Source organism: Phaenicophaeus curvirostris, chromosome 1 (assembly GCF_032191515.1).
Source record: "Phaenicophaeus curvirostris isolate KB17595 chromosome 1, BPBGC_Pcur_1.0, whole genome shotgun sequence".
Lineage (NCBI taxonomy): Eukaryota > Metazoa > Chordata > Aves > Cuculiformes > Cuculidae > Phaenicophaeus > Phaenicophaeus curvirostris.
Window position 1 is genome coordinate 190,231,833 of NC_091392.1, and position 19,285 is coordinate 190,251,117.

Below are 19,285 nucleotides of genomic sequence, written 5' to 3' on the forward strand. Positions count from 1 at the left end.
AAGTGATGGAGAGAAATGATGAAAAAAAACAAAAAATGTTTGCCATACATGCAACTTTGGTTTTGAAACTTGGTTAAAAACCCTGGTGAATAAATAAGGAAGAGGGTTTTTTAAAAAAAAACCCTCACGCTGTCAGTTTGTTCCAGAATCTCAGAAGTGATAGGGGATTTCAGAATAGTCAGCTCCCAGGTATCCCATACAAGATATTTTGAAGACTGAAAGTTAAAAGCAGCATCTCAAAACTCTCTAAGAAGTAATTCCTCTTAAAAAAATCAATCTGGAAGCCAAGGAACTCAAAGGCCCTTAATCAGTTAATGTTTTGTCTAGGACTACCACCTAATTAAATTATTTCCATAAATATTTTGGGCCACCCCTACAAAATTCCATCAACAGTGTTGAATTCACTACTAAGCTGTACAAGACTGTCCCCAAAGCTGTAGAAAAGTTATCATAGGGCCTCTTTTTGTTCTTTTTCTGGTCATAAAGTGAGTACAGAGTTTCTATGCTCAATTTTTATTTGCCTTTCAGAGGTGCATCAAGCCTGTTCTGCTCCACTGCTGAGTATATTCACTGCATGTAACTCTGCATTTCTTTGATGTTGATTTCCCAGTGCACTTAAATGAAGTTTCCTGAAACCAATATGCCAGAGTGAATTAATATATGAATAATACATAATGCTTACTTTAGCACCTTTCATCAGAAGACCTCAAAGAGCAGTACAAAGGATAGCAGGGAGATTGCCTTATAGCCATTCTATGAAGGAAGAAGCTGAGGTAGAGTGATATTGTGCTACTTGCCTAACATTGCACCATCAGCGAGGGCAGAAATAGGGGAAAACTATCCCACCTGACCAGGTTATCTAAATGCTAGACAGCATCAGATATATAAGTATTTCTGATTATGCAGTCCATCTTCATTTTGAGTAAGAACAAAGTTTCATATATGTTTATTTGCACTCATGAAATTGATTGAGTATTGATAGATTGCAAATGTAAGACAGAACAGTGCTGTTCTGTACAGCTTACTTTGGCAAGACAGTACTATTAAGAGTGAAATTAGAGAAATCTAAACCCTATTATGCTTCACTACATAAAGCACTGTAACCACCAGACAGTGATTTCATGTACAGAAACATAGTGGCCTCGTTGGAATGTTATTTTTGTTAAGATATTCCAATTAAGAGCAAAAGAGAGGGAAGCTACTGAAACCACACTGGAGAGCAGGAAATTTGTAGCACCTTGTTTAGGATTCTTTTATTCTGTGTTTTCAGTGATATTCATTTAGTTATGTAATTCCCCTGTAAGATAGATTCACGTGGCTAAATTCTATTCACACATTCCTGCCTGGTCACACTGACACAGTGGTGAGAGAGTCTGGAAATATGTAGAAGCAAATGAGAGTGACACATGGTTCCTAGAGCTGATAAGCCCCCACCTGTACTGAGGCATTAGCTGGATGAGCATTTATTAGTAGCTGCTTCACACAGAAGTGTGTGATTTGATGCTATTGGTTAGTAATGCTGATTGAGGTTCAGGAGTCTATCAAAGTTTACCAAGACATGCAGCAGAACTTTTCCTTATCACACTTTCCAATACTGTCAGAAAGAAATTTTATTCACTTTTCAGTGAAAAAAATGACCTAGATTTTCAGCTTCACTACTGAGGTGCTTACAGAAGCACCTGTAATGGAGCTTATTCACTAATGATTGTAACTAAACTGGAGTAGCAAGAGTATAGTGTAGTGGAGAACTGCAGTGTAATAGTAAATGTTGATCTGCCTGTGAAAAAAAACAAATTGCAAAAGAATATTTACTAAATGGATGTTTTTAGTTTACGCAACAATCAGATAAAGAGTTATGAAGATTATGATATTTTTTAATCTGCGTTATGGGTAAAATCCTGTTGGATATTCTAGGTGATCTACTTTAATTTTATTTTATAGTCTATTAATCCATAATCATAGTAGAAATAACAGAAAAACAGCCAGGCTCTGACTTCAATATATGGCTTAGCAAGTGAAAGTTGCACCCTAGAGATACAAGACCAATTTAGCTTTCCAGAGAGAATTAAGGGGAAAAAAAATTGGAAAGTAGACTAGGAAAATGTACTTCTTACAAGTACTGAGGTTTGCCTGGGGCTGGTATTTGTCATTTATACAATATAATAATGCAAAAATGGCATCTTGAATGTCTTTCAGAATTCTCTTGTAGCTGGTTAGACATTTTTTCCTAGATAGCTGAGGCTTAGGGGGAAAGAATTTGAAATATTTTTCAAAGTAATTTGCTCTGTAGTATCAGGGAAACTTGTCAATGCTTTTTGCTAGATAAAGATTTCTGAGCATGAAGCCATGGTGACGTACTGTACCATAAGGCAGCTGATGAGAAGATAGTTTTTTCCCCCTGTTGGCATGCTAAGGTATGTCATGTAGCCAGGTGGGTTCATAAGCCAGGGTTGCAGCCACAGTGAACATCCTGGGGTAGATGTTCCCTGGCTGCTGTGGAATGCTGGAGCTTCTGTGCTGTACCAAGACCTCATAGGAGGCATAGTTTGTTTACAAATTAATCACAGGATTCAGTTGTGTTGAAAAAGAGTGATCTGGGAGTCATGAAAAGGGATCATCAAATGAAAATTCTATGCTTACGACATGAAATGTGACACATCTCTTTCTTTTTCTCACAAGAGTATGTTACAGGGTTTGTCTGGTCAGGTAGGTACTGTATTCTCAGTAGGTACTGTATTCTCTGTAGGTACTGAGTAGAACAGTAGGTACTGAGTGAAAATCTTATGATCTCTGATCTGTGAAACTCAGTTTAAGGTAGCGTAACTCATATATCTTCTTGCCATACAAAAGAAATTAAAGACCCATCAGCAAATTCACATCTTTAAGCCCTATAAGAGGTCTACTTGGGGAAAAAAAGAGAGGAATAACCAAACTCCACGTTGCTTAGTCCAGTCTCACTACGAGTTCCCTGGTAAATATTCCTCACCATAAGAAAAGAAGCCTCACCAAGGAAAGGATTACCTTAAAACAGGGATCAGAAGTTGAAGCAAAGTGGTTAGAAAGAAATCAGAGGCAAGGTAGGGTCTTTGCAACTTTTCTGCTTAATTAAATTCAGCATCGTATGTAGCCTTCCCCCCACCCCACCCCGAGGATAATGGTGTTCTGGCATGCTTGTTCTTATATATATAATTAATGCTTAATCTCCCTTTAACTCTGGTATACCATGTGAATGCAAGTTCTTGGAAGTACTATCTAATCTATCTAATTCTCCAGTGAGGACTCCTCAGCTGCAGGTTCAACAAGAATTTTAAGCAGCAGTTTTTGAAATTACTATACTTAGTTGTTCAGAATTTTTTCTCATCTGCCCTTATATATTTTTTTTCTCATTTTATCTTTCATATTTTCTTCCTCCAAACCCAAGTCAAGAACTTTATTTTCTCTGAATTAAAGAACAGCGTTCTCCCCCAAGTGTTCATCAATTTCAATGGTCCTTTTAATTATTGTGAGACATTAGAGCTTTTTACTCATTAATGTCAAACGGTTGCACAACCATTTAGCCCCTGCAGTGTGAGAAGCAACTAAGGTCGACTTTTATGAAAAAGTCAAAAGAGAAAAGCACTGTCAAAATAGCAGAAATTAGAAGAAAATGTCATGGTAGAAATTAATGAAGGAAAATTCCTTACATTTCCTGGGTAATTTTGATTCAATTCTTTCATTCATATTAGTGCAAATTAAGTAGTTTCACCAAAATCCATGATGAAAAAAAAAAATTAATCTGAGTATTTCGTTTAGGTACAGATGTCAGTAATATTGGCTCAAAAAAAATGCACTTTCATCTTAGCTACACCCCACCACTGCCAGAATGAGCACTTGTAGCCAACTCAACACAAAGTGAAATATATTTTAGTTGAAAAATCTTGTCTTAGTTTTCCATTAACCTGCAAAGACAGGAGAGCTGAAAAATATGCAAACAGTAATTCATAAAAATTCAGCTGATAAACTGTAACTCATTAAATCTTCATAACTCTATCACATTCTTAAGTATGTGTCCCTACTCTTGTTCTTGTCCAGAATTCATTTAAGAGCAAGATAAATCACAGAATCACTAGGTTGGAAAAGACCCACCGGATCATCAAGTCCAACAATTCCTATCAACCACTAAACCATGCCCCTCAGCACCTCATCCTCCCATCTTTTAAACACCTCCAGGGATGGTGAATCAACCACCTCCCTGGGCAGCCTGTTCCAGTGCCCAATGACTCTTTCCATGAAATATTTTTTCCTGATATCCAGCCTGAACTGCCCCTGGTGGAGCTTGAGGCCACTCCCTCTCGTCCTGTCCCCTGTCACCTGGGAGAAGAGGCCAGCTCCCTCCTCTCTACAACCTCCTTTCAGGTTGTTGTAGGGAGTAATGAGGTCTCCACTCAGCCTCCTCTTTTCCAGGCTAAACAACCCCAGCTCTCTCAGCTGCTTCTTGGAAGACTTCTTCTCCAGCCCCTTCACCAGCTTTGTGTCTCTTCTCTGGACTCGCTCCAGAGCCTCAACATCCTTCTTGTGGTGAGGGGCCCAGAACTGAACACAGGATTCGAGAAGCGGTCTCACCAGTGCCGAGTACAGAGGGAGGATAACCTCCCTGGACCTGCTGGTCACACCGTTTCTGATCCAAGCCAAGATGCCATTGCCCTTCTTGGCCACCTGGGCACACTGCTGGCACATGTTCAGTCACTGTCAACCAACACCCCCAGGTCCCTCTCCTCCAGGCAGCTTTCTAGACAGACTTCTCCTAGTCTGTAGCACTGCACAGGGTTGTTGTGCCCCAAGTGCAGGACCCGGCATTTGGCCTTGTTAAACCTCATCCCATTGGACTCAGCCCAGCGGTCCAGCCTGTCCAGATCCCTTTGCAGAGCCTCCCTACCCTCCAGCAGATCGACACTTCCTCCCAGCTTAGTGTCGTCCGTAAACTTGCTAAGGGTGCACTCGATGCCTTCATCCAGGTCATTGATAAAGACATTGAACAGGGCTGGACCCAGCACTGAGCCCTGGGGAACCCCACTTGTCACTGGCCTCCAGCTGGATTTCACACCATTTACCACCACTCTCTGGGCCCGGCCATCCAACCAGTTTTCCACCCAGGAGAGTGTGCGCCTGTCCAGGCCAGAGGCTGACAGTTTCTCAAGCAGAATGCTGTGAGAAACTTGTCAAAGGTTTTACTGAAGTCCAAGAAGACCACATCCACAGCCTTTCCCTCATCCAGCAGCCGAGTCACTTTGTCATAGAAGGCATTCAAGTTAGTTTGGCAAGACCTGCCTTTTGTGAACCCATGTTGACTGGGCCTGATCACCCGGTTCTCTTGCATGTGCTTCATGATAGCACTCAAGATCCCCCGTTCCATGACTTTTCCTGGCACATTTTCTTGCTTACAGGTTTTCCTAAATGTTACATTATAACTTATCTGGTAATGAATAAAAGTATAAAAATTAATAACCAGCAACTGTAGAAGGAAACTGAGGACAAAAGAGGGTTTGCATGGGCATTATGGATACTTAATATGTGTTAGTGTTACCGTAGCATGCAATTATATCAGGGTTTCTCTTTTTTGAGTGTACTCAGCCAACCCTCAGCTCCAGACTACTAATTTGAGAGAGAAGTAACCACTTGACAGAGTCATGGTTCATATGTATCACAGAATCACAGACTCACAGAATAATCAGGTTGGAAGAGACCGACCGGATCATCGAGTCCAACCATTCCTATCAAACACTAAACCATATCCCTCAGCACCTCATCCACCCATGCCTTAAACACCTCCAGGGAAGGTGACTCAACCACCTTCACTGGGCAGCCTGTTCCAGTGCCCAGTGACCCTTTCTGTAAAGAATTTTTTCCTAACGTCTAGCCTAAACCTCCCCTGGTGGAGTATAGTGCAAGTACAAAAAAACTCAGCATAAAATCTTAAAAAAGTAAAATTTTGATCAGATAAATGCACAAAGCCTAAAAAGAAAAAGGAAAAAAAAAGATTTTCAGGTTTTCTGTAAAATAAAACTATTTTGCTAGACACTTTTTCTCTTCTGCTATATCTTTTTACCTTTTCACTTTCTTATTGAAGGCAAAGGCAACGCATAGACTTGCCTGTTTATGTATGAAGGACAATCCATGGAACTTCAGTGACAAACACTGTCATTGTAAATTGCAGCTTCAGGTTTTTTCCAAGCAGATTGTCATTTTTTTTTCACTGTCACTGCTGGGTTTCCATATCCTGCTGATTAAAGCATAACAGTGTGTGAACTGGGAAAGAACAAACAAGAACCATCTATATGAAGAAATCTCCTTTATCTGTGAATTTATTTTGTATGAATAGCATTGCTTTGACAGTGTGACTGAGCTTAAATGACTGAGAGGGCTTGCTTGTTTTTAGAAAAGCACTAAGTCTCAGCCACTAGGATGGTTGGGTTGAGGACAAATCCCAGATCAGATTTAGCTTCAGAGTCAGCAGCATGAAAGTCTCCTATTTCAACCTCAAATAACAGTAGCACCTCACAGAATCACAGAATCACAGAATCACAGAATCACAGAATAACCAGGTTGGAAGAGACCCACCGGATCATCAAGTCCAACCATTCCTATCAAACACTAAACCATATCCCTCAGCACCTCGTCCACCCGTGCCTTAAACACCTCCAGGGAAGGTGACTCAACCACCTCCCTGGGCAGCCTGTTCCAGTGCCCAATGACCCTTTCTGTAAAGAATTTTTTCCTAACGTCTAGCCTAAACCTCCCCTGGCGGAGCTTGAGGCCATTCCCTCTTGTCCTGTCCCCTGTCACTTGGAAGAAGAGGCCAGCACCCTCCTCTCTACAACCTCCTTTCAGGTAGTTGTAGAGAGCAATGAGGTCTCCCCTCAGCCTCCTCTTCTCCAGGCTAAACAACCCCAGCTCTCTTAGCTGCTCCTCATAAGGCCTGTTCTCCAGCCTCTTCACCAGCTTTGTTGCTCTTCTCTGGACTCACTCCAGAGCCTCAACATCCTTCTTGTGGTGAGGGGCCCAGAACTGAACACAGGATTCGAGGAGCGGTCTCACCAGTGCCGAGTACAGAGGGAGGATAACCTCCCTGGACCTGCTGGTCACACCGTTTCTGATACAAGCCAAGATGCCATTGGCCTTCTTGGCCACCTGGGCACACTGCTGGCTCATATTCAGTCGGTTGTCAACCAACACCCCCAGGTCCCTCTCCTCCAGGCAGCTTTCTAGACAGACTTCTCCTAGTCTGTAGCACTGCATAGGGTTGTTGTGCCCCAAGTGCAGGACCCGGCATTTGGCCTTGTTAAACCTCGTGCCATTGGGCTCTGCCCAGCGGTCCAGCCTGTTCAGATCCCTTTGCAGAGCCTCCCTACCCTCCAGCAGATCGACATTTCCACCCAGCTTAGCGTCGTCCGCAAACTTGCTAAGGGTGCACTCGATGCCTTCATCCAGGTCATTGATAAAGACATTGAACAGGGCTGGACCCAGCCCTGAGCCCTGGGGAACCCCACTTGTCACTGGCCTCCAACTGGATTTCACACCATTTCCCACCACTCTCTGGGTCCGGCCATCCAACCAGTTTTCCACCCAGGAGAGTGTGCGCCTGTCCAGGCCAGAGGCTGACAGTTTCTCAAACAGAATGCTGTGAGAAACTCTGTCAAAGGCTTTACTGAAGTCCAAGAAGACCACATCCACAGCCTTTCCCTCATCCAGCAGCCGAGTCACTTTATCATAGAAGGCGATCAGGTTAGTTTGGCAAGACCTGCCTTTTGTGAACCCATGTTGACTGGGCCTGATCCCCTGGTTCTCTTGCATGTGCTTCATGATAGCACTCAAGATCACCTGCTCCATGACTTTCCCTGGTACTGAGGTCAGACTGACAGGCCTGTAGTTTCCTGGGTCCTCCCTGCGGCCCTTTTTGTAGATGGGCACAACATCAGCCAGCCTCCAGTCCAGTGGGACTTCCCCAGTCTTCCAGGACTGTTGGAAGATGATGGAAAGGGGTTTGGCCAGCACATCCGCCAGCTCCTTCAGTACCCTAGGGTGAATCCCGTCCGGCCCCATAGACTTGTAGCTGTCTAGTCGGGCTAGCAAGGCTCTGACCACCTCCTCTTGGATCATGGGAGCCTCATTATGCTCCTCTAGCTCCTGGGTTAGTACACAGATGCAACGACCCTCCTTACGACTAAAGACTGAGGCAAAGAAGTCATTAAGTACCTCAGCCTTTTCCTCATCCCCTGTCACTGTTTTTCCTTCTGTGTCCAATAGGGACTGTATGGTCTCCCTAGTCCTCCTTTTATTATTTATATATTTGCAGAAAGATTTTTTTGTTATCTTTCACAGACTTGGCCAATCCAATTTCTAGTTGAGCCTTAGCCCTTCTGATTTTTCCCCTACACAATCTCACTTCTCTCCTGTAGTCCTCCCAAGAGGCCTGTCCCTTCTTCCAGAGCCCATAAACATTTCTCTTCTTCTTGATATCCCTCAAGATCTCTCTATTCAACGAAGCTGGCTTTCTCCCCTGCCGGCTTTTTTTTCCGGGCCACGGGGATGGCTTTCTCCTGAGCTGCTAGGATTTCCTTTTTGAAGAGCTCCCATCCCTCATGGGCTCCGTTGCCCTTGAGTACTGGCTCCCATATACACCTCAATACAGATGACCTAGTATCATTTCTCAGAATTCTTAGAAACTAAGATTGATGGTGATTTTGGCTCCACAGGTAGCTGAAACTAAAGGACAAGGTTCTGCTCTGAGAAGTCCAGGGGAAAAGAGTAAATAATCTTCTGCTCCACAAAAGAAAAGGACAATCACTCTATTTAATCCTGTTAGCCAGAATATGGGAACAACAGTTAAAAACAGATTAGCCTTTAGGCCGGGGAGTTTGTTGTCCTCTTCACCTCTGTGGTTCTAGAGACAGCAATTGATTACTCATCGATTTATGCTTATTCAGTAGAAAAAGGTACTGGAAGTTTATGCATGTTGCACTCTCCTTTGCACTCATATACATAAAAAAAATTGTCTGGGAAAATGAACTACGTTCAGTTCTGGGCCCCTCACCACAAGAAGGATGTTGAGGCTCTGGAGCGAGTCCAGAGAAGAGCAACAAAGCCAGTGAAGGGGCTGGAGAACAGGCCTTATGAGGAAAGGCTGAGGGAACTGGAGTTGTTTAGCCCTGAGGAGGCTGAGTGGAGACCTCATTGCTCTCTACAACTACCTGAAAGGAGGTTATAGAGAGGAGGGTGCTGGCCTCTTCTCCCAAGTGACAGGGGACAGGACAAGAGGGAATGGCCTCAAGCTCCGCCAGGGGAGGTTCAGGCTGGATCTTAGGAAAAAATATTTCATGGAAAGGGTCATTGGGCACTGGAACAGGCTGCCCAGGGAGGTGGTTGAGTCACCTTCCCTGGAGGTGTTTACAACAAGGGTGGACGAGGTGCTAAGAGGCATGGTTTAGTGTTTGATAGGAATGGTTGGACTCTTCCAACCTGGTGATTCTATGATTCTATCTTCTATTCTGTTCCTGTATCAAGACTATCTCCTATGATAATTTAGCAGTATGTGAAGATGCAGTGATATCAGAACAGTCATGGCTTGAAGTTAAATATTTCGGCTTTAAATTCCCATTCCATACTATCATCTTAAATTTATATATTTATATATTTATAGTTATAGCTATATGTGTAATATGCATATGTGTGTCTTTTGAATGTTAAGTATTACATGTTAAGTGGATGGAGTATCTTTGTTGGGCTGATGGGAAATGGGATGGACAGTAAAGGTAAACACTCATATTTTCAGATATATGTTTTAATACTGTTACATATACCTGGACCAGCTTTTTCCTTTGAGCTTGCATAACGCTAATTATATGTTTTGGCTAAGGATCAGGGTCTCATAGATCTTACTATAAGCATTGGTTTGGTTTACAGTGTAATATACTCTTTTTAAAAATATATTGTACTAAACTGTGTCAGGTGAATAAGAGGTCAGAAAATCTGCTCTATAAATCAATGACAGAAAAAGATAGTGACTTGCTGAAAGGTGTTTGAATCAGTGACAGAAAAAAGACCTTCAGTCCCATTGTGTTGTCATCTCAGTTTAACACTCATTAAATGTTTCACACGCCTATGATCTACTCATAGAAAATATAATTAAACTTACTTTCCTCTGGCACTGAACAGGATTTTGATATTACTTTTTAAATCCAGTGTGATACAATTGAAAAAAAAATCTGAAATTGCAGGCCTTGTTTCAATACTTTCTTTTTTTTTTTTTTTTTTGGTAGGATGGATATATTTCTCTGCTTTGAAACATGGTATGTTCTCAGCTTCTAGGACATCAGTGAAAAGCTGTAATTAAGGTAAGAAAGAGATAATTTAAAATTTTGTATAATTTCAGAGTCTTGCTGCCTCTCATGGCTCAAGACGTGGCCCAGAAATTTTCTTTCTGTACTTATTTATTTTATTGTAGAACCTCAAGGTAATTCAATGTATTTTTAATTCAATAAAGACTTCACATTTACAGCAGCTCACTTAGATATAACAGCACCTGTTTGTTTGTTGTTAGAGAAGACAGTGTAGATTTAAATTTTATCAGCTTACAGGAGAAGAGTGCCTTTCTACAGGAAACAATTCTTTCTGTAATGAAATTCACCCTGCAGGAAATTTAAGGCCTGAGGACATAAATCTGGATTTTGAACACTCTATAGCTTTTATGAAATTTGAAAAAAAAAGCTATATAAAATAGTACCTTTAACTCTTACACAAAGAAAATAAGATTTACAAGATTTACAAGCTTTTGAACCCTCTAGCTCCCAACAACTGATTCAAGGATTGATCTCCTGGTTGCCTTGTTTTCCACTGAGGTGTCTTTTCTCGTATATCTTGGATTCGAATAAGTAACGGTCGTGTATGCAGATAAAATCATACACTTCTTTCTGGAGGCATGGAGTCACAAACATAAAGTTGCAGCTTTTTAAAGGAGTAGAATGCACTGATACTAACAAAACCTAGCAGGAATTGATCTGGCTGCCTCTTGTAAGCATTTTTAAGAATCCTTGCTACAAGTAGCATTCTGAAACAAATGAAATTATTAAATCCAAGACAAGCATGGGATTGATGGTAGTCCAGTACTCAGAAACAAATGGATTTACCAGCCTCTTAAGCTTTATGTGGTAGGATTGCCACCAGCATGTTGAGCATGGAGTTGGTCTAGCAGCCTGCTCGGTGCTCTACATAACCCATCACATCTGCAGCTTGCAGTGCACTGAGAAAAAAGATTTAGGATTATGGATTTTCTTTGTATTAGTCACTTATTTACTGATCAGAAAGCCAGCTGATTATTAAGCTATTATTATACAACTGAAACACTATTCAGATGTCCTAAACATAGACTTCTAAAGAATTTCACATAAATGCATATACATATAACAAAAAGTCAGCAGTATTACTGAACAAAATACATATATGAAGACATATAGAATGTAACCAAATCTTGTCAGATTATTTCTGTCACACAAAAGACTTGTCTGTTCTACAAGTAAATCTTGTAGATTTAATATGTTTACAATTGAATTAATGAGAGCTGTGTTTTGCTGGCTGCTATTGTCTGGGATCACCTTGTCCAGGTAGTGTTGCCGTGACTATCATTACGATATTAATCAGTGTCCAGTCTCAAGTTCATTAATGGTTTGACTGAAGAATACAGCAATAAAGATTTTGTGAAGGTTTGGTCAAGTAGTCTGTTATCATTGTTCAATTATAATCTGTAATGAAACTACCTAGGGTTATGTATTTGTAACTGGTTTTAAATGTTGGCAATACCATGCATGCTTTATACAGTCTCTAGGTTGTGATCTGTATTAATAGCATGCTAGAAGACATTTTTTACAGAAAGTTGCAGATGATCAGTTTCTTTTTTCTTAATTAATTGCAAATAAAATCCTCAGCAGTGCAGTAGTAAGAAATGTACCCGTTATGCCCTTATAAATTTCTATGAGAACAGCCAAAAACCTGAATCAAAAAGCATGTTGTATCCTAAAAAATACTCAAAAAAGTAAGCAATATTTTATGCACGAGACCAAAGCTGTACTTTCTTTACCCTCTATCATCAAGAATGCATTTTTGCTGCCATATTGTGTTATTGTGTTTAATTGTGTTCATCACGTTTCATTACATCTTGAAGTGTAACTTGATTGATTGCTATAATCTGACAGATTATATCCAAGATCTAACCCAAGCATCCTAACAATTGTTAGCAGATGCTGAGAATATTTTGCTTTTACCCTGTACTTCAAAGCGTATGCCTACATTTCAGATGATGTTTCTATATTCCTGTGTGAGAGAACAAACCAGCATTCCTTGTTAAACTAAATCCACAGCTTCTGAATTATCAGTTCTTAGCAGGATTGTAATTGTAATTTACATTCAATGCGTGAAGCTGGAAATATAGTTTTGGATGTAAGCATATCAATGCATCATTCTGTTTAATTTTTGTTCATTGTTTAGTATCTACATCAATTTGCTATCAGCTTATTTGATTTACATTACTAAAATTAATATTTAAATCCACTGTTTCTAAAACATTCCAGTTTATTTCTATCAAGTAACATTCAAATAACTTCTGACTGTTTCTCTAGGCAGAAGTTTGAGTGGCAAACTTCTATTATTATGAAAGAGAGAAAAGGTTAAATTTGTAAGCTCATGTTTAGCAGGACCTAGAATGAGACCTTCTGGAAGTATGAGAACAGATCAAAATGTGTTTTAAATTGTAGGATAAGAATTGGAACAATTCCATTTTTGCAAAAACAAAATCGTCCTTGTTAGCTGGGTGAGGTTGTGAAACATCAGAGATTTATAAGATGCTGGTTTCAAAGGGTGGTTAGAAAGTAATCTCCGTAAAATGGATGTAACCTCTGGGGTTTGAGCATAGTCCCTGCCTGCCAACCTGAAATAGCACACAGCAGAATCATACAAAATGTGGCTGATTATTTTCTTAAACCCAGAGCTTAAGTCAGACGTTTCTTAAGAAATAAAGTGCTGCTGAATATGGAACAGAATCAGAATTATGGAAATAAAATAACACATCATTCCCAAAATTCAAGCCATTTTGGACTTTAAGCAAAACCTTATTTTAGTCTGGTAGAGAATATTTAGAGGCTTTTCAGTGACTAGAAGGCATTCAGCCACAAATGGAGGGAATGTATTCAAGCTTCAATAAGTTTTATTGCCAAACTTCTAGAGAACCTGAATCCTAACTTAAAGGTGAATGATGATACTTTGTTGGTTTTTTTATTTTTTAGAGGCTAGGCAAGGCAAGGCAGGACAAGACAAGAGAACACATCCTCTGTCATACAGCCCCACTCAGATGTCAGTAAATATAACGTACATGTAAACACATCACCTTATTAAAAAAAATTAAAAAGTTGAATCATCGAATGAAGCCTAATTGCAGTATTATACATCCAGGGTGTTTGAAATGATTTGATGGAAAATGTAAGTGATATTATTGGTTCCACTGCTAGTGAAAGAAACAAGAATCTGTTTATCCTCTTCTTTTTTAAAGTAGTCACAAACCCAGAAAAGAATATATAAAAAAAAACCAAGCAAGAAAAATGACACCACCAAACACTGTGCTTTCTTATTGAACAGAAGGTAACAGTTTTGCGTATAACTGTTAGAGAAACTCCAGATATTTTAATGAACTTACAGACAGCATATGTAATTCAGGTACTGTGGAGAAAAAGAGGTGTACTCTCTGGGAATGGATTGTTTGAATATATCTGTCACTGGACGCCATCTGATCCATTACAAAACAAACCACATTGTGCTTCAGAGATATCTATTTGCAGTTCTTTCTAAGAACATAGCCATGGACAGAATGGGACAACATGAAGGAGGAAAGAAACCTATTGGACACACAGATTATTCAAGGATAACTTTCTACAAAGGTGAACTCCTGTAGTTCTGTAAGTTAAATCACCATAAACTACAACCTGCTTGAAATTTTGAAGCCAGTAACAACAAAAGCTATGTCTTCACAGTGTTTTCTGACTTTGGCTACACTTCAGTAATCTATAAAGCAAGAAATTACTTGTTTTAATTTGTATCTAACTACCCATCACAGCTTTGTTTGCTGTATAATAAATTGACTTTCTGTAATCAGTATCTATTTATCAAGAAAAGGTTGTTTTCATATTAGTTCAGGTCATGCTATGGATTTCACTTGCCAGATGCAAGGAGTCTCCCCTGAATGTACTCCCCATGTTAGGGCTAACAATATTAGCTTCATAAAATGAGGCATTAACAACATGTCTCATAAAATTAAGCAGCTGTTTTTTCAAAGATTTTCCAAAGGCTAATCATGATCCAAAGGGAATGGATCTGGAGCCATGGTCCTTCTCACACCAGACTACAGTTGTGTCTGTGCACATTGATAATATCATGATGACTTGGCAAGGAAAATGTAAATAGAATCATTCTACATGAGAAAGTACACTTTTTTTGAAACTCAGAAACTGAGAAAAATCATGTTTATTTTGGCTTTGAAATAATTTTAGACACTAAGATGAATGGATTTTTCTGGGAATAAAAATGAATTCAGTACTGAATGAAACAGAAATGAAACAAATGTTTTGGAAAACGAAGCTGTTTTGACTGAAGTTGAAGTGCTCTCAGCATTCTTTCTGTAATGATTTCATCATAATTTTTCTCTTTATATCTTGTTAGAAATAAGAAAAATATACCAAATCTCTTTCAGCAGAATTTTTTCCATATTCAAATCTGTTCAACCATGGGTTTACCATGCATTTGTAAGTCCATATTTCTTTTTCCTCTGCTGGTTGCAAGTGATTGTCTCAACAGTTAAAAAGGCATAAGGATGCCCTAAAAGATATGAGTTTTGGAGGACCAGCTTTTGCATGACTGGAAGCTAGAACTAATCTGATCAGTTTATGGGCTTGCACAAAAAAAGCTCACATCTTTACTCTTCCTGAAGTGCCCAGTGAGAGAGTTCAGGCCTTCAGTATGCTAAAATAATTGACTCTATGCAGGACAATCATTTCAGAAAAATATTGAAGCATACAATCAAGTCAATCCTCTGTTCATCAATCTGTCAAGCTCATTGTAAGGGAGTCAAATTTATCCTTATGTTTCTTGCTGAATAAGGAGGGAATAGTGAGCAGCAACTTGGGCGAATCACAACCAACTTCCAAATAGCATTGGGTTTGGGGGGTTATGGTGGTGGGTTTTGCTTGTTTTGTATGGGGAGAGTGTTCTTCCTTTTTTTTTTTTTTTTGTTATTTAATATGGTGCCTATTATCAGAATTTGACTTCAGCTATGTCAGTGCAATGAACTAGCTACAGGGCTTTTAAACTAGAACTAAAACAAGACATTGCCCCAGAAAGGCAACATTATTTATTGGTGGTGTGTTAAAATCCGAAAATATATCATAGCAAATAGTAGACCACCAATCCAGCAGACTGCTTGTTTATCAGCCTCACTGTAGCAAGTTTATCATTAATTTTTCCACTGCTAAACATCTACATCGTGATTTTTCTGACAGTATCTGGGATTGGACTTTGTGACCCAGTTAGTCTTTTCTAGCTTCCTACATTCATTATATGGTAGTAACATTATAAATAATACATATAAAAACCCTTAATTATGATAATTGGTATTTTGTACTTGATACATCTCAGCTAATATATTAAATAACAGTATATGTACAAAACCCTTATCTTCCTTCCAGTTTGTATGAAATCTTGTGTGGATAGGAGACCTATGATTATAGTATAGTAAGCTGTGCTATGTTCTCATTCCTTTCATTGTTGTATGTGTAATTCAAAAGCCTACTTAGTATACTTTTCAAGTGAATTTTTGTTGTGCTTTCTTTACATAATCTTTGTTCATACTGTTTAATTCTCATGATAGCTTTAGTCTCAATTTTCTATACTTAAGTATATATGAAGAATGGCGGTACCAAATCAACATCTGGAACCAAAAAGAAAAAAAAAAAAAAGAGAGATATAGAGAAAAAAAATCTGTAGAGAACAGCTCTTTGGCCACATTATTTCTTTCTCAAGTCCATAAAGTTCATAAAATGAGGCATTCCGGGACAGATCCTGATGTTAGGATGCAAAATCAGCTTTTTCTACTTCTTATATAACCTGTTTTCCTGGCAAGAAATTTGGCATTCCATGATGTGGTTTTATGGTAAGATTGTCAAGAAATGCTGGTATTTTCTTGGTGTGGTAGATAAATTAGTGTTATGCTAGAGATAACAAGGACAACCAAGTGTCTAACTACTAGGACATTATTGATCTGTGGAGCAAATAATATCAGTCCTTGCTTCTGAATTCCAGCAACACACTAGTCTAACATATTAGAGATACTGCTACTTCTTGGCAAATGAATCCCTGTTTGATAGAATTTCAACTTTATCTTCTGCTGTGTAAGAGAAAAAGCCTAAAGGTGGCTAATGTTATTACTACCTCATAGAAAATCAGGTTTCAAAGGTCTGTTTATTGTCTTGTGTCTCTATGATGTGATAGGAGAAGGTTATAACTGCAGTTAAAAGGAGACATCAGTTACAATTCTGTTCAAAAATATAGAACCACCAGGTTGGAAGAGACCCACCGGATCATCGAGTCCAACCATTCCTATCAAACACTAAACCATGCCCCTCAGCACCTCATCTACCCGTCCCTTAGTCCCTTAAACCCTTCCAGGGAAGGTGACTCAACCACCTCCCTGGGCAGCTTGTTCCAGTGCCCAATGACCCTTTCTGTGAAAAATTTTTTCCTAATGTCCAGACAAAACCTCCCCTGGTGGAGCTTGAGGCCATTTCCTCTTGTCCTGTTCCCCGTCACTTGGGAGAAGAGGCCAGCACCCTCCTCTCTACAACCTCTTTTCAGGTAGTTGAAGAGAGCAATGAGGTCTCCCCTCAGCCTCCTCTTCTCCAGGCTAAACAACCCCAGCTCTCTCAGCCGATCCTCGTAAGACCTGTTCTCCAGCCCCCTCACCGGCTTCGTTGCTCTTCTCTGTACTCGCTCCAGAGCCTCAACATCCTTCTTGTGGTGAGGGGCCCAGAACTGAACACAGGATTCGAGGAGCAGTCTCACCAGTGCCGAGTACAGAGGGAGGATAACCTCCCTGGACCTGCTGGTCACACCGTTTCTGATACAAGCCAAGATGCCATTGGCCTTCTTGGCCACCTGGGCACACTGCTGGCTCATGTTCAGTCGGCTGTCAACCAACACCCCCAGGTCTTTCTCCTCCAGGCAGCTTTCTAGACAGACTTCTCCTAGTCTGTAGCACTGCATAGGGTTGTTGTGCCCCAAGTGCAGGACCCGGCATTTGGCCTTGTTAAACCTCATGCCATTGGGCTCTGCCCAGCGGTCCAGCCTGTTCAGATCCCTTTGCAGAGCCTCCCTACCCTCCAGCAGATCGACATTTCCACCCAGCTTAGCGTCGTCCGCAAACTTGCTAAGGATGCACTCGATACATTCATTCAGGTCATTGATAAAGACACTGAACAGGGCTGGACCCAGCACTGAGCCCTGGGGAACCCCACTTGTCACTGGCCTCCAACTGGATTTCACACCATTTCCCACCACTCTCTGGGCCTGGCCATCCAACCAGTTTTCCACCCAGGAGAGTGTGCGCCTGTCCAGGCCAGAGGCTGACAGTTTCTCAAACAGAATGCTGTGAGAAACTCTGTCAAAGGCTTTACTGAAGTCCAGGAAGACCACATCCACAGCCTTTCCCTCATCCAGCAGCCGAGTCACTTTATCATAGAAGGCGATCAGGTTAGTTTGGCAAGACCTGCCTTTTGTGAACCCATGTTGACTGGGCCTGATCCCCTGGTTCTCTTGCATGTGCTTCATGATAGCACTCAAGATCACCTGCTCCATGACTTTCCCTGGTACTGAGGTCAGACTGACAGGCCTGTAGTTTCCTGGGTCCTCCCTGCGGCCCTTTTTGTAGATGGGCACAACATCAGCCAGCCTCCAGTCCAGTGGGACTTCCCCAGTCTTCCAGGACTGTTGGAAGATGATGGAAAGGGGTTTGGCCAGCACATCCGCCAGCTCCTTCAGTACCCTAGGGTGAATCCCGTCCGGCCCCATAGACTTGTAGCTGTCTAGTCGGGCTAGCAAGGCTCTGACCACCTCCTCTTGGATCATGGGAGCCTCATTATGCTCCTCTAGCTCCTAGGTTAGTACACAGACGGAACGACCCTCCTTACAACTAAAGACTGAGGCAAAGAAGTCATTAAGTACCTCAGCCTTTTCCTCATCCCCTGTCACTGTTGTTCTTTCTGTGTCCAATAGGGACTGTATGGTCTCCCTAGTCCTCCTTTTATTATTTATATATTTATAGAAGGATTTTTTGTTATCTTTCATGGACTTAGCCAATCTGATTTCTAGTTGAGCCTTAGCCCTTCTGATTTTTCCCCTACACAATCTCACTTCCCTCCTGTAGTCCTCCCAAGAGGCCTGTCCCCTCTTCCAGAGCCCATAAACATTTCTCTTCCTCTTGATATCCCTCAAGATCTCTCTATTCAACCAAGCTGGCTTTCTCCCCTGCCAGCTTTTTTTCCGGAACACGGGGATGGCTTTCTCCTGAGCTGCTAGGATTTCCTTTTTGAAGAGCTCCCAGCCCTCCTGGGCTCCCTTGCCCTTGAGTACTGTCTCCCATGAGACTTCACCAACCAGCCTTCTGAAGAGATCAAAGTCTGCCCTCTGGAAATTTAATGCTACCATCCTACTAACAACCCTCTTCACTTCACCTATAAAAAGCTAAGCTGCGTTGGCCGGGAATCGAACCCGGGTCAACTGCTTGGAAGGCAGCTATGCTCACCACTATACCACCAACGCCTGCCTTGAACTATATCAATGAAAGTGTTAAATAATTTTTTCCTTAATTATAATTAAGTAGAGATTACACATCACGCTCAGACAGTTGCACCTTGTGTGCGAGAACATGGAATTTCTTTATAATAAAAAACATTTACAGTATAAGTACAATGAAACTAGTATATTCTAAAAGCCAGGGATGATCCTCTGCATGAAAATTGGATGCAAGAGGCTAACTACATTTAATAGCAAGGCAGCAGGGTGTTTCATGCTAGCTCCCCCTAAATGGGGATAGTACCGGGCATATTCATGTTACCTGTATAGATTTTCATGGCCCTTGTACACGTTTGCTCTTTGCTGCATTGACACATGCCAGAGACCTTCAGGGCTAACTAGCATATGTTCTCAGATGTCTGTGTTA

General features: G+C 40.8%; 1 non-coding gene across 1 annotated transcript; it reads right to left on the bottom strand.

The window, feature by feature from the left end:
* Positions 1–18,813: 18,813 nt before the first annotated feature.
* Positions 18,814–18,885, bottom strand: TRNAG-UCC (transfer RNA glycine (anticodon UCC)). Its single transcript has one exon. It is a non-coding gene; the product is annotated as a tRNA-Gly (tRNA).
* Between the last annotated feature and the right edge of the window lie 400 nt (positions 18,886–19,285).